Consider the following 15,213-nt stretch of genomic DNA (forward strand, 5'->3'; position numbering starts at 1 on the left):
TGGGTTAGAGAAAGGCACACAGGTGACAGGCACTAAGGGGATGCATGAGAGTGATTATTTTAATTTGCATGGAATATGACAATTTGATTTATAATTTTTGCTTACAAGGTTTATTTTGTGATGAGTTTAATTTTTATATTGTGGCCAAGCAGACACTATGATGGTCATTGATAGAGGAAAGTTAAGGAATGTGGGAATATTGGTACATGAGAAATTGGGGTTAACCTTTTGGGCAGAATTATCTCTTCGGTGTGCTGGGCCTGCCCCCACACACCGAACTGTTAAAGGTCTGTTAATTAAGTCAATCAATTAAATTAAATTAATTCTCAATGCTGCCCGTCCAACCTTGAGGTTGGCGGGCAGGCAGAGAGCCCAAGCAGCCTTCGCGTTTTGCATGAAACCTCATCCACGGGCGGGATGAGGTTTCATGAAGGTTTTATTAAATTAATAAATATTTTTCATACAATTCATAAACTTGACACTGTCACATGAGGGGACATGTCTAAATAATTTTATTCTTTCTTTATTTGAAACTTTCAATTTGAACTTAATCTCTGTGCCTCAGGGAGATTTCTGCGCTCTTTCGCGCACATGCACAAAAGAGTGCAAGCCCCGATTGTCCTTCCTCCCCTGCCCGCACAGGTAGCGCTGAGCGTTACCGGGCGCACGTCATGCTGGGCAGGCCTTAATTGGCCCGCCCACGTAAAATGGCGGTGCACAGCCGATCACGGGCAGCGATGGGCTCCCTGCTCACCTGCGCCTGCTCCCGACCAGCCTGCCCGACAGGGAGAAAATTCTCCCCTATGGTATTGCACTTGAGTTAGTTCTTAATAGACAATCCAGGCAAAAAAAGGGCTGCCTATTTTGATTCCTCCCTTCTCCTTCCCTCTCCTCCTCCTGCTTCTCCTCCTCAGCTGCTTGCCATGATTGGCAAGGGCTGACCCCTCATGGGACAGGATTCTTAGGTTAGTGTGTGGGCACGATCAGTGGGCCCGGGAGCAGCTGGGGAATGGACTGCCGCCCGTGATCGGCCCCTGACCGCCATTTCACGCTGGCTGGCCAATTAACGATCTCCGGGGATGGCCATTTCCTGGTTCATTCTCCATGGCAATGCTTTGACCAATCAGAGTTAACCTGCCTGGTTTGAATTTGAACAAAAATTTGGCAGTTAACTGTTCCCTGCTGAATTCTCCATGACAATGCCTCTACCAACCAGAGTCCACTTGCCAACCAATCAGCACTCTCTTCTCATGCAGTATAATTTGTTGTTCCCTTTACTGTTGGTATTTCTTGTGAGCTGTCCTGATGAGTGCAAGATGAAAAGCTTCAATAGCATGTTGCCTTTTCCTGCAATACTCGAGTTCTGTACGACCAAATTACTATTTGTATTCAAATTTACAAATTTCTTTGGTGGGATTTGAACTCATTTCTCTGCATTGTTAGCCCTGGCCTCTGAATTATTGATCCATCAACATATCCAAAATACTAACGTATTCAGCAAAAACGCTTGCAAAATCCCAGGTCTGCTTGTTAACCTTCAATTTCTATATATATAATATATAATCACCAAAAGCAATGCCATCTGAGAGCCATTGTCTGTTATTGTTTATAAAGAGTTTTCGAGTTTAAGTTTTGGGATTTGGAAACATGTGATTGTGTTAGCTTTGAAGTATCATTAAATAGTCGGATTATCTTCAGCTTTTTCTTTTAAACTTTTAGTGCACCCGAAGCTTTTCTTTTAAAATCCATCTTACTCCAATGTTGTCATTCACATTGCCCAGAGAAATTCAGCAATCAAACTTAATAACTAGTTCACAAAAGGAAAGAAGTTTGGAAACAATTTTCTCATCCAAGTATGCTTGGATATAGAAATGACAGAAGCTGTGAGGAGTTTCCACAAGAAAATGACATAAAATTTAAAAAATAGAAAAACAAATTTTGTGGCATTTTAATGCACAGGTTTCTGTAAACTCCATTCTCCTAGGACGTAACTTGCAATTCCCAATTCAACGGGCTCACATGTTTTGAATATCGTGGTCACCAGACACAGAGTAACCAAAAGACAATTTAGTAATAGAAGGAAATATGGATGTCACTGCTGTTGGACAAATAGACACCGAAGAAATGTATACCCTATTCAAAGTCTGCTGGTCTTGCATAATATACATTGATTTTTTCATTCTGGCTAACTATTGCATACCTTTCAATGAGGAATTCTGTCTAGCCAGAATACAGTAGACTTTAATCATCAAGTCGTGTGTTCATTTTGAGAATTCTAGAGGCCAACTAATCAAGTGGTGATTATTATTTGTCTGATGTCATGCTTCGTACTGTTTCAGTTCTGTCAATTTATTTTAATCTTTTCCTTTTATGTGTTACAATAGAAATATAAAAAATAAAATTGAGATTGAAAGATTAAAGGAGTCAAACATTTACTCCCAAGCCCATTGACAGGTAATATCTATACAAGTAATAGTTGTGCTTGTTTAGAATTAAAACCAAAATATAACAGCAGAGAGGCTGTTGAACTCGCTGCCAAATGTCTCAATTGTACTGATTCTCTCTCCAAATTCCTTAAAAATCATAAAAATTATATTGAAAGCATTATTATATTATATTGATTTATATTATATTGATGGCCTAATCATCAGGAGAAACTTATGCCATTGGTTTCTGTAGTATTATTCTGGAACATTTAGGTTATGTAAGGAAACTGGGAGCAAAGTGAGTTATTCACCTGGAAATTTGAGTTAGCATGGGATGAAATTGTGTTTGAACATATAGATCTAAAGACCACATAATATTGGTTTCGTATTCATTGAGCCAGTGAATTGTCGACATCAAATGAGCCTCCCCTGGCAGCTGGTCACAGAAGAGGACACAAAGATTTGTGGTGTTGTAGATAAGACAAGACATTAACAGAGAGGGAGGAGCGGGCCAATTGGGAAGGAGGAAATGGGAAAGGGAGGCGGAAGGAGTGATAGAGAATTGGGGGTGTGCAATAGGGAAGTGGGGCAATTGGGAAGGGGTGCAATTGGGAAAGACGCTTAGGAAGAGTGTGATTGGGAGTAAAGGTATGGATACGTGGGAATGGAAGGGTAGAGGCTGTCATAATGAGGTGGAAAGCCTGTGTTTCAAAAGCTTGTGTTTCAATTTTAATCATTCTTTAAGCTCGATGAGCTAAAAATTGGTTTGCTCCCAATTTCAGGCATGAGTCTCAATTCAAGAAACTTGGTGCTGGCTCCTCACTTAACTGGAACCCAGCAGCATGTGTGACTAACATGCATTCCAACTAGCCTGCACTTCTTAAAGGCAGTCAGCACCTCTTAAAGAAGTGCTGCACACATTGTAAGGAAGGTGTTGCTGACTATCTCTGCAGGAATTGGCTGTAAAGAGAAGCATCCCAAATGGGGCAACAGGGAAAAGAGAGGGATCCCATGTTCTCAGATGCAGTGTTGGTGGCCTTAGTCAAGGAGGCTGACAGGATGAGAAAGGCCATGTTTCTGTGTGGGTCCAGGAGGCTCTCATTGCCAACCCTCAGGATAAAATGGGTTCAGGTGGCTAGGAAAGTCAATTTCTGGAGTCTTATACTGTGGAACTGGTAGCTGTGCCACAAAAGTGCAATCTCACAAGGGTAGTCAAGGTCAGTGAACACACCTTCACATGACATCTCCTACCTGCCACTCCAGCAGCTTCTCCCACTGCTCAATGCACCATACACCATCATTTACCCAGCACTGATCTCTCGTAGTCAGGATGCAACCTAACATTTAGATACTCCATCTCACCATTACACACCAACCAATGATACCAGCCTCACACCCACCTCTCACTGCTTCTACATACCTCCATCTATTCAGCTGTGGCAGGCATATCTTTGAAACATAGCACAATACATTCACTGACATTCCTGCATCTCTTTTGCAGGAAAAGGTGGCCCATAACTACAGGGAGCAGAGCAGAACTGGAAGAGGACAGACACACCTGCATTGCCTAAGCTTGCAGGGTGAGATGGTTCTCTGCATCATGGGCTGGCTGTTACAGAGGCCTTTGCATCCTTTTAGGACAATAGTTTGTTCCTGCCTTACTTTCATTACTTTGTAATACCTCAGCTTTCACCTTCTCTTCATCCTGCTGCCTGCCATGAAGTGAAAGCTGTAGATCATGTGACCTTTGCTTTCCACCCAACTCCTTTCCCTGACCCCAACACTCCCTTTTGATTTTCTCCTTTCAGAGACCCAATAACTGCTATTTTGCCAGCCACAGCATTCTCATGAGGAAAGACAAAAGCTGTTAAAGACCTCTGAGGAAGAAGCCCTGTCACTGGATCTGACACTCGCATCCAGTTACTGGCACAGTGTGTATTTTAGAGCAGTGCTTCCCAATTGTTTTCCAATACGAACGCATTTTAAGATTTGACATCAACAAAAAAGCAACGAAACAGCATAGTAACAGATAGTATACAATTGTTTAAGTTTTCATATTATAGATCAACATATAATACATCATATAAATATGAAAATCTGTGTTTTTAAAGTTCTTCGTAAAAATATTATTTTAAGCACTCACCAATCCATTACTTAATCTGAGCCACTCCAATTCAAGGCCAGCAAGCAGCAGAGGTGCAGACCTTGAGATGGTTGAATGTGGAGCCCAGGCTGTTCTGTAGCACCAGGGTAACAAAGTTAGGCTCAGACAGGTCACTGCTTAGCAGCAGAGGCATCACTGATAGGTTCTTGGTCAGGCTGGGCTTTGAGACTCAGTGAAGCGGCCATGGGCTGTGTGAAGTTTTTGGAAAGAAACATTAAGATTTAGCAAGATGCATTCAGGATCACAACTGCATGTGCTGTTAAAACATGAATACCTTTATTTCCTTTCTAGATTCCCTCTGTTGGTATATGTGTACGGTAGCTTTAAGTGAACAAAGTGCACAATACAATTCTCAATACAGGAACCCATGGCCTGGGGAGAGAGACTGAGAGACAAGCAGGGCAAGGGCATGGCTGAATGCTGCCTGGGCTTCAGTGCTGGAGCAGGGAGGGGGAGTCCAGCCTGGGCTTCACATCCACGCTGTTCAATCACTTTGAGGCAAAGTAGCATCACGCTCGGCTTCAGGGTTTTATCTTTTATCTTTTTGTAAAATGCGCTCTCACTTTGAATTCTTGCTTAATCCATGGCAAATTGTGCACCTTCTGCGTGAATGGCAATGTATTCACTCATGTTGTAAGAATTTTCTTCATTTGACTGCAGGCGTAACCAGAAAAATACTGGTCTCCAACAAGAGCTGCTACAGGAGACTCAGATGAAGACTTTGACTGGGCAGCCTACAGGAGAATACTAATACTTAGTGCATGACCAGTCCGCCAGGCAGCCACTTCTCACTATCTAGGAGGATGGAGGAGTCTGGTTCCAATTTGGCACAGAGCATCACAGGGAGCATCAACAGCTTGGACCCCATACTTTCTGGTGTACAAGTGGTGATCAACTCAATTTGCAGACCCAGCCGTGGTCCAGCATCTGGTGGCCACTGCTTCAGCTTCCACTGCAGCGATCCATACTTGATGCCATACAAGCTCTAACTGCTTCTATCAAGGCTGGGATCTGAATACTCAAGGGGTATGCAGGCTCTCACAGCAGTGCAGTAATCTGAGCTCCAGCAGATTGTTAGGAATTCTGAGATGCTGTCTGGGGGAGGAGGGTTCCTCTCTTAAGATGACAGTATTTGTGCTCGCAACATTGCCATTCCGCTCGTACCCTTGATGTTGCCTCTCAGACAGCCCAGACTGCTGCCACCCATGCCGAGCTGGTGCAGCCCAAAGCTGGGCCATCAAGGCCCACAGCTGCTCAAGGTCATCCTGCAAGGCCATCTGCATCACCTCAGTAAAAGCCTGCAGCCTTCCTCAGCTATGCTACAGCCACTGGGGTAGCACTGCATTGGAGCACTAGTACAGGCAAAGGCACCCACAATACAGGTGGAGCAGAGCCATCAGCCATGAGAACAGGGCACATGCCTTACCCCCAGGCAGCCAGCCTCTGGTTCATCAGGTTGCCCAAAGACGGCAGGAGTGGCTGACTGCCTCAGGATGAAAGTTTCATTGTAGCTGCAAGGGTAGTGAGCATTCACTGACACGACGTTCTGGGCATGGTCACATAGCAAATGCACTTTCAAGGAGTGGAATCCTTTGTGGTTCATACACCTCTCCTCACATGGGATCCGCAGAGTTATGTGCGTGCAGTCAATGGCTCCATGCACCACTGGGAATCTCACTACCTTAGCAAAGCCACATGCCAACTCATCCTGCTCCTCTCCTGTTAGAGAACAAATGATGAATATAGAGTTCAGTGTCTGTTACATCCGGGGTGCTGTGATGAACTGTGACCATGGGCAATGTCACCCACTGCCGCCTGAAAGGATGTGGTCGTAAAGAAGTGGAGAACCACAGTGACCTTGATGGGCACTTGCAGTGCCACCCTCACCCTGTTGAAGCTGCAGGTCCTGTTGAAGGAGCGGGCACGGCACTGTGACCATCTCTTTGGTGAATCTCAGGCATTCATCCTGGCTAGGTGGGAGAAGGAGAAATGCTGTCTGAAAACCCACATGATAGGTCAGGCCTTCTGTAGAGAGCCTTCCTCTTCTTCCTACTTCACAGAGCACCCCCGGTCTGCAGCCTCAGCTCCGTTTCCCTATCATTTAGTGGACGCTGGAACACTATAACCGCAGCCCCATACCTATTGCAGCTTTTCTGTGGTCAGATCACCAAACTCCTCTCCCCTCCCTATCAGGAAGCAGCAACCCTCCCTTCCAAATCCAGCATGTCACCAGAACTGCTCCAAACTGAACACCTAAATGTTTCCACAAACTTTGGCAGAGCAACAGTAAGTTTAAAGCACCTCATCCACAAATTGGCCTTATAAATAACTCTCGTTATGGGGTCTTCCAGGCAGCTGAATGTATGGTCAACTGGGAGTGGTGAGCACTGGGAGTTCACTGGACCTGCAAGCTCCTGACGTCATGACCAGCCCAAAATCAAAGTTTCTGACGTATGCATGGCGTGCTCACTCTCGCACCTTATGGTTCGGGATTCACAGGTTACCCGAAAAGGGGCAGTTAAACTTATAATTAATTTTAGAGTAGTTATTAAGTCGATTATTAAGAAGCAACAGTTTAAATATGATACATAAGCTACATAGGCAGGAAAAGCATACGACACGTGACAGGTGAGAGTGGTTTAGGTGGTTCTTTCTTGTCTTCTGTTTATAGCCTCCTTTTCCTTTGTTCTCTGTCCTTTCGAGCAGACTGTGGGTGATCGGGGTTTGGGGGAGGGGGAGGAGCAGTTAGGAAATTATTTTCCAGATTGCTTCTGCCGACAAGACTACAGCCAGCATGGATCATTTTAAAAAAAAACTCTTTCCTGTCTAAAGTGATTTTTTTTTCTCTCATGAGAGCCTGTTTTAACATTTTCTTCAGACAATTGGTTTACATTTTGGTCATGAGATCCAACATTATTCAGGAATATCTGTACTAGAGACATGTCCTTGGCAGAGAAAACAGGTTTGTCCTTTGTCTTTCAGACTATGGAAGTTTTCTTCATAAGATTTCTGAAATATTCAGTTCATTTCTTAGGTTCTTATAAGGTTGTTGGACAACAATTTCTTTCATTGCATGAGCCTTTTGCTGGAAGCGGCTAGAAGCTCTGAGCAACATCTTGAGGACCTCCAGCTTCAGTAGCACAGAGCCAAATTTTGTGACCAGTATTTCTCCACCTGATTTAATTAATTATACAGTAAAATGGATAAGTTGCATCTTAATTGGGTGTTCAATTGTATTCAGAAAATGGGCATTAACCGCTGATTCATCTGTGTTTGTCTATGCAGGAGCAAAATGAAACTGTGGTTCTTAAATTGGAGGGGCATGATACATATCTCATGTATCTGTAAATAAAACCTCATATGTGAGTAAAGTCTAGGCTCCAGTTCTAACCTTTGCTGTCTGGCTATCTGAGTTGTCCTTGCTCTCAAGATTCATTTTGTTATCAGTACCATTAAGGGTTAAAGACAGTGTGATGACTCTATGGAGCAGACTGGTTTAATCAAGAAACAGTTAAACTTTATTACAGAGACATTTTCAGTGCTTGCACGCTCGACCGGATCTCGCATCAGAAAAGCCCCGCCCCGCAGATTGCCCGTGCTAAGAGCTCATTGGTCAGAACCCCCACAGTACATCACACGACCCGTGATTGGCAGGAGGGAGTGACCATACATCCAGTTACCACGGATAGGCTTTTTGAGAAAACGATTAAAATCAATTCTGTCCACATGACTGTTTTATCTTCATTAGGAACAAAAGTAATGTAAAAACAATTTGATATTCTTACAGTTTGAATGCCTATTATTCTGTGAAGATGAAATGCAACTTCCATAGGGAAGTAATGGTAGGCATAGATTGGTTTCAATGGAAAGGCAAATCGGACAGGATGTCCAACAAGTATCGATCTGGTGCCACCTCCTTACACAGAACACAAAAACTCAGAAATATTACAGCGCAGAAGGAGGCCATTCAGCCCATCGAGTCTGCACCGGCTCTCCGAATGAGCGTTTCACTTAATACCATTTTCTCATCGCGTGCCCATTAAAGTTGAATTTGACTCTGCCTGTTCTTGTTTGAGTAGCTAACTGCATTTCATAAATTAGTGCAGGTGGTCCCCAGGAATGTGACAGCATTTGCAAGGGTCCCCCAGCAGTTTACCGATTCGCAAGTGGTCCATCAAACCGACAGGTTTGAAAGTGATCATTTGAAAGCCAAGCCAGCCACACTGGAGCAAAAATATTTGCTAGATTTTGTCACTAGATGTCAGCCCACTCACGGACCTTGCTGTTCAATAGCAGCATCTAACATTACTCCAGCATCTCTCAGAATATCAAAAGAAGACTAATAATTTCAAATAATTATTATTAATAAATAAATATTAGGAATGTTAGCCTAAATTCATCTTACAACAGAAGCTGGCTCCTTGTCACTTCTTGTGGGAATAGTTACTAATCCCTTTCTCAAAGATTTACACTGCAGAAGAACTATTAAAAAACTTAAAGCGTGAAAAAATTGTCTAATTGTTGGATCCTAGTCACCAGTTTGTTGGATCCTGTTCGCACGCTTGTTGTAAGGGGTGGCCAATTTGGTATTAATGGTAGAGTTGAGCAGCAGATGCTCCATAGGTAGAAACTCTGTGCTTATTTACTCAACAGCAACTAAACAGGTGTTAACACTTCAAACTCTATCTCTACACTACTCCGCTACTAACTACTGACTAGACTACTAACTACAGAGGTAGCCCGCGCTACTCTGCTATTGGATACTAAGATCATGTGATCTTCCATTATAATATTCCTCTTAAAGGTATATTACACAACAGATGACCACACTAATATTTATAAATTAAAGCTAAAGTCCTAACATGGCAAACAGGACTTATTTCTTACTTCTTGCCGGAAGTTCACTGCCCACCATATTGCTGAAGGCAGATGCCCAGGAGTCAGGAGTGTACATTCGGATTATTTAAATGGTACAATATTTAATTTATCTTCCAGACCCTGTTGTCAGATTTTGAATGTTCCAGCATTCCACTCTCCATGTGGTGAACTTACATAGCAACCGGCACTAATGGGCAGGAAGGAACAATCACCAGGAGCCCGTAGTACCTGGTTATTGGTTACTCATTTTCAACTGCTGACTTGGTTCTGACCTTTTTTTTGATGTGTTTTGTCACTCTGGACAGTTCAGTTGATGAAGCAGAGCAAGAATTTGTGAGTGTTGCGCTTGTTATGGCTGTCTCACAGTTAGTTTGGCTGTGGCCATGGGTGCTCTGGTGGGGCTGCCTTAGAGGCTGGAAGACAAGCTGGGACAGCAAGGAAGACACCTCAGAGCAGAGGGAAGAGGAAGACAGAACTGCACAAGAAGCTATATCCACACAGGTTATTCAAGAAGCATTTCTCAGATATTAACTATAGTCAGGAGCAATGTCTGAGGCACCATCATTTCACACAAGGAGCTTGTCACCGAGCTATGTTACCTGCAACAGCTACAGCTTGAGCATCACACCAGGGTATGGGCAGCACTGCCTGTGGCCATCAAGATCATTGTGGCTCTTAATTTTTATGCCGCAGGGTCCTTGCAGACTGTAACAGTTGGCATTGGTGATATCTCCCCCTGAGTTGCCACTCAGCATGACCATGGCTCTCCCTCCCCCCATGATGTCCAGTACGCAAGGGACCAATGGGAAGTAAGTGTACAGGTGAGCTCGGCCTCCTCTAGTGCCAGCCTCCTGGCACAGGTTGTGCACTACCTTCTCCTGCAGCAAAGAATTGTACCTAATAATGACAGTGTTGTGATGTGTTTAGAGAATGTGGCTTTCATGGCAGAATTGTTGGCGTGTAGTATGTAAGATGTGAAGCGTGTGGAGACGAGGGTTGCAGTAGTGGTGAGTGTGTGAGGGTGAGGATTAGGAGGTGTGGAGAGCAGTATTTTTCCTGTGTCAACTCTGGTGAGGCCACTGAACTTATTTTGGCATGCACTAATCTCCTCTGTGAACTCTTCACATTGGTGGTGGAGGTGTTTCCAGGAAGGCTTTCTGCCACCTGGGTGAAACAAGGAGCAGAATGTTATGGGGGAGCTTCCCCCCACCTCCCCACCCACCCCCCAACCTCCCCCTGAAAGAAAAGTCCACAGCCATATAGTGCTGCAGGTGGGCTAAACAGGGCCAGTGTGGGACTTTCACCCCTCACTGGGGATTAAGTCCCGCCCTTCAGCTGGATACCCACCCTATCTTACCACCCTGCTGAAAATATGTCTGAAGGGGGCCTGTAAAATGCAGCCCCAGGATTTTATTTGTCCTGTCCACTGTCTGAACCAAGGCCTCCAACACAGCATCAGGAAACCTGAGTGCCTGGCCTGGAAATTTTGTAGTTATTCTAGCCTGGGGAACAATGGGCTCGATTTCATAGATTAGGGAGACTCTGCGGAGGGGTGGAAATGGCGGCTGGGACCCAATTCCACGATTCCTTACCTTCCTTATAGGGGGTGAGTGGGGGGCATGCCTTGGCATAGGGGGGCAGGAGGGGCACGGATAGGACATGGGGAGTGAGGGGTTGTGAAGGGTGAGGTCTAGAGGGCCTTACATTTTTCACTATAATTGGGACAAAGTCCCACAGCAGCTAGACTGGCCTTTTAAACAGGCCGCCTCAGCACCTGGCAGCCCCTGTGGCTGCCTCTGAACTCTTCCTGGGTCAGCTGGCCTGTTGCAGCCTGCACCCCTCTAACAATGAAAATCCCAGCTTGCCTGGTACTTTTCCCCAACTGGGCACACCGCGCCGTGAATTTTTCCAACACTCACTACCCACCTCAAGGATGAAGATACAGCCCATTGTTTCCTCCTGTCTGCCTGGGTGCACCTCCCCTTTAAGAGGTGCTAGTTGCCTTTAATTGGTGCCAAAGACACCTGGTTTCACCCCTCCCTGCCACCACTCCACCACTCCATGACCACTACCTCACACAGGCACACAGCCGATGAGCAGTGCAGGTGTGGTTGCTACACACATTTAATAAGGAGCCAGCACGTTAAATCTGCCTGAGATTACATACGCAGCCACATATTGCAAAGCCCCACTCTATGAGGGGAATCGGTAGTGGGCAGGAGAAAAGGCATTTTACCCGCCAGCTGCAATGGTGGGTTTTCGTGTGGTAATGTCCCATTCCCGGCACCTCCTGCCTCATTAATAATGCATTCACGGTGAACACTCCAGATCGCTGGCGGGCTCAGATTTGCCCGTCACGCCATGACCAAAGTACTTCCTTGCTCCGGGCGCCATATTTAAAGCGCACCAGAGCGCATGCCTACGTCACGTCTTCAGACCAGGACTGCTCCAGGCGCAGATGGCCCCGAAAGCAAAGGTGACGGCAGCCCCCAAATTTAGATGCATCTCTGGGGTGCCTACTGGACACATTGGAAGGCCGCTGCGATGTCCTCTACCCCCCCCCATTTCTGCCTGGAGGAGGTCCACCAGAGTCACCAATCTGGCCTGGGAGGCAGTGACGGCAGTGGTCAGCACCACCGGAGCACAGAGGAGGTCAGCCATCCGCTGTAGGAAGAGGATGAATGTTCTTATCTGTTCTGCCAGGGTAAGTCACTCTTCTCATCACTCTCAACTCACGCACTCACAAACCCATCACACATCCACATTGATCTCACACCTCAAGGGACAACACCACTAACTCTCACACACACCCTCACATCACCATCAGGCTCATATCCTCTGGAGCTGATGTCCTCATCCTGTCCATGGCTTCGCTCATCACACAATCATTCCACGCAGTGTCATGCATCCTGCTCACACTCTCTCCATCTGTTTTCATACAGGAGAAGCTGGCTCACAACAGCAGGGAGAGACCGGGGGTGGAGTGGCCCACATTAGTCCCCTCACCCACTTTGAGGAGTGTGCCATTGTGCTGACTGGTCAGGACGTGGATTGTGCCTGCAGCGACAATGAGGTCGGCAGTGAACACTCACATGAGGATCCTGCACCACATCATCCCTCTCTCAACATAGCGGTGAGCGCTCTCTCTCCTGCTTTTGACTCTGCTGCCATGCTCTAATCAACTCTACTTTGGTTCACAGGGAGCTCTGCCAGGCGATTGACACTCTCAGTCAGCCAGTCCCTCAGCCCCATCCAGGTCCTCAATCTCCAGCCAAGAGGATGCCTCCTCCTTTGAAGAGCTGGAAATAAGCAGCCTGGAAGACCCATCACAGCGCTTACCCCCACCCTCCACCAGCACAGAGACACATGCCTCATTGGGACCTAGGAACGTTTGAGGACTCTGGGTCTATACTCGATGGAGTTTAGAAGGATGAGGGGGGATCTGATTGAAACTTACAGAATACTGAAAGGCCTGGATAGAGTGGACGTGGGGAAGATGTTTCCATTAGTAGGAGAGATTAGGACCCGAGGGCACAGCCTCAGAGTAAAGGGAAGACCTTTTAGAACAGAGATGAGGAGAAACTTCTTTAGCCAGAGAGTGGTGATTCTATGGAATTCATTGCCACAGAAGGCTGTGGAGGCCAAGTCATTGAGTGTATTTAAGACCGAGATAGATAGGTTCTTGATTGGTAAGGGGATCAAAGGTTACGGGGAGAAGGCAGGAGAATGAGGTTGAGAAACTTATCAGCCATGATTGAATGGCAGAGCAGACTCGATGGGCCGCATGGCCTAATTTCTGCTCCTATGTCTTATGGTCTTATAGATCTGGAGCAGGCTCGGGTTCACAATCTGGTGGTCACCGCATGGACACATGTCCACAGCAGGAGGTGGCAGGTTCAGACGAGCTCCCCGGCACTCGGAGGCCTGCTGGGGAAGAGGCATCTGTGAGGTGGGAGTCAGATGACAAGCCTCTGGATTCAGCCTTCCAACTCATCGTGGAGGGTCAGCAGAAGGTGGGGAACATCATGCAGAGCCTCAACAGAGTGGCACGCGGTTTGGGGGAATGTGTCCGCCTGCTCTCTGATGAAGTGGCGCCCACATGTGTGTGTATGGAGGTCTCTATGAGAAGGATGGCAGACGCCATGGAGACCCTGGTCCAGCAGAACACGGAGATGCACACAGACCTGCACTCCATCGCAGTAGCCATGAGCGAGTTCCTGCAGTGGCAATGCAAGAGGGAAACGAGGCACCTCGATGTCCCTCCAGGTGCTCCTTCCCCTCCAGGAGTAAGGCCAAGGCTGCTGGGCACCTGTAGGGAGGAGAAGCAGCAGCTGGACACCCCTGGGTCATCCACCCAGGAAACTCAGAGGCTGTCTGGTCCTTCCAAGTCTCCTTTGCCTGTGACCCCCTCAACCTCATCCTCAGTCACCGCAGAGGGAGCAGCTGGCCCACAGGAGGACAGCCAAAGCAAGATGGGGCTCTCAAGGCCCTGGCTCTCCAGAGGACACACGCCGAAGGTATCAGAGGCAACAGGGCCAACCGCTGCACAGACTGTCTCCACCCCTGCTGCAGATTTCAGGGCAACACCTAGAAGAAGTGGTAGACCTAGAAAAGTGAAGAAATTCTGATCACAAGTGGTTGCATGGGTGAACATATTTTGCCACTATATAATCTGAAAATATAATCACTTGCACTGAGTGTAATGGTGTCTTTCAGCTTCATTGACAAGCTTTGCGAATCCTTCCACTGCATCCCTCCCACTAGCAGTTCAGCTGCACACAGCCAGACCTGGAGGGAGAAGTGTGTGTGAGGTGGGGCCTTTCGGAGCCTCATGCAAACTCTCTCCCACATACACAGAGCCTTCATCCATCACATTCATCTCACTGTCCTGAGCATTTTCAATGCTGCCTGCTGGGGTTCTCTTTCAGGTGTCCATCTGAGCTGACCTGCATCTCCATCCACCCACTGATCGCACTCCCATGCAGCGCCTGTGCCTGTCTAACACAAGGCTCCGCTCACTTTCGATTTCAACAACAATGATCGTAATCAAGTTTTAGATCAGGTCCCCTATCTTTCCCCTCCCCCATGACCTTTCCCCATCACTGTTGACCCCCCAGCATCACCTTCCACTTCCCCACTGTTACCTACCAACCCAAACCCTTTTCTTTCCAGGATGTCCAGGTGAATGTGCACATTCACCACCTTCCTGTGAATCTCACCCCCATCCACATTGACCTCCCTGACCTCCTCCTTCCCACCCCCAGGGTCCATGCCTGCATCCAAGACCCCACTAACCACCCTCACCATCCCTTCCACTGCTACCAATGCACCACCCTCACCCTCCCACCCTTCTGGCTCCCTCTGCCCCCTCTCATACTCACCATTCCCTCCTACCATGCCCACCCTCAGTTCACTCCCCAGGAAGTAGTCATTGACTCCACAGACCCCCTCCCTTGCACATTCACCTGGACAACGCCCACCCCCTAACTGTCTCCTCCACCTTTACTCCATCCTCGTCCAAACTCCTTTGCCCCTCTGAACTCTCTCCTCCTCTCAGACACCTTCCTCCCTTTGGACTCCTTCCCCACCCCACCCCCCTCCGAACACCCTCCCTTACACCTTCCTCCCCCTTACACCTACTTCCCCACTTGCCGCATTCTCCCCGTTACACCCTCCTCCCCATACTCCCTCCTCCCCTCTCCCAGACATAGCGGAAATCACCCACCTTCTGTGAGCTACTTCGTG

Source organism: Cetorhinus maximus, chromosome 18 (genome assembly GCF_964194155.1).
Source record: "Cetorhinus maximus chromosome 18, sCetMax3.hap1.1, whole genome shotgun sequence".
NCBI lineage: Eukaryota > Metazoa > Chordata > Chondrichthyes > Lamniformes > Cetorhinidae > Cetorhinus > Cetorhinus maximus.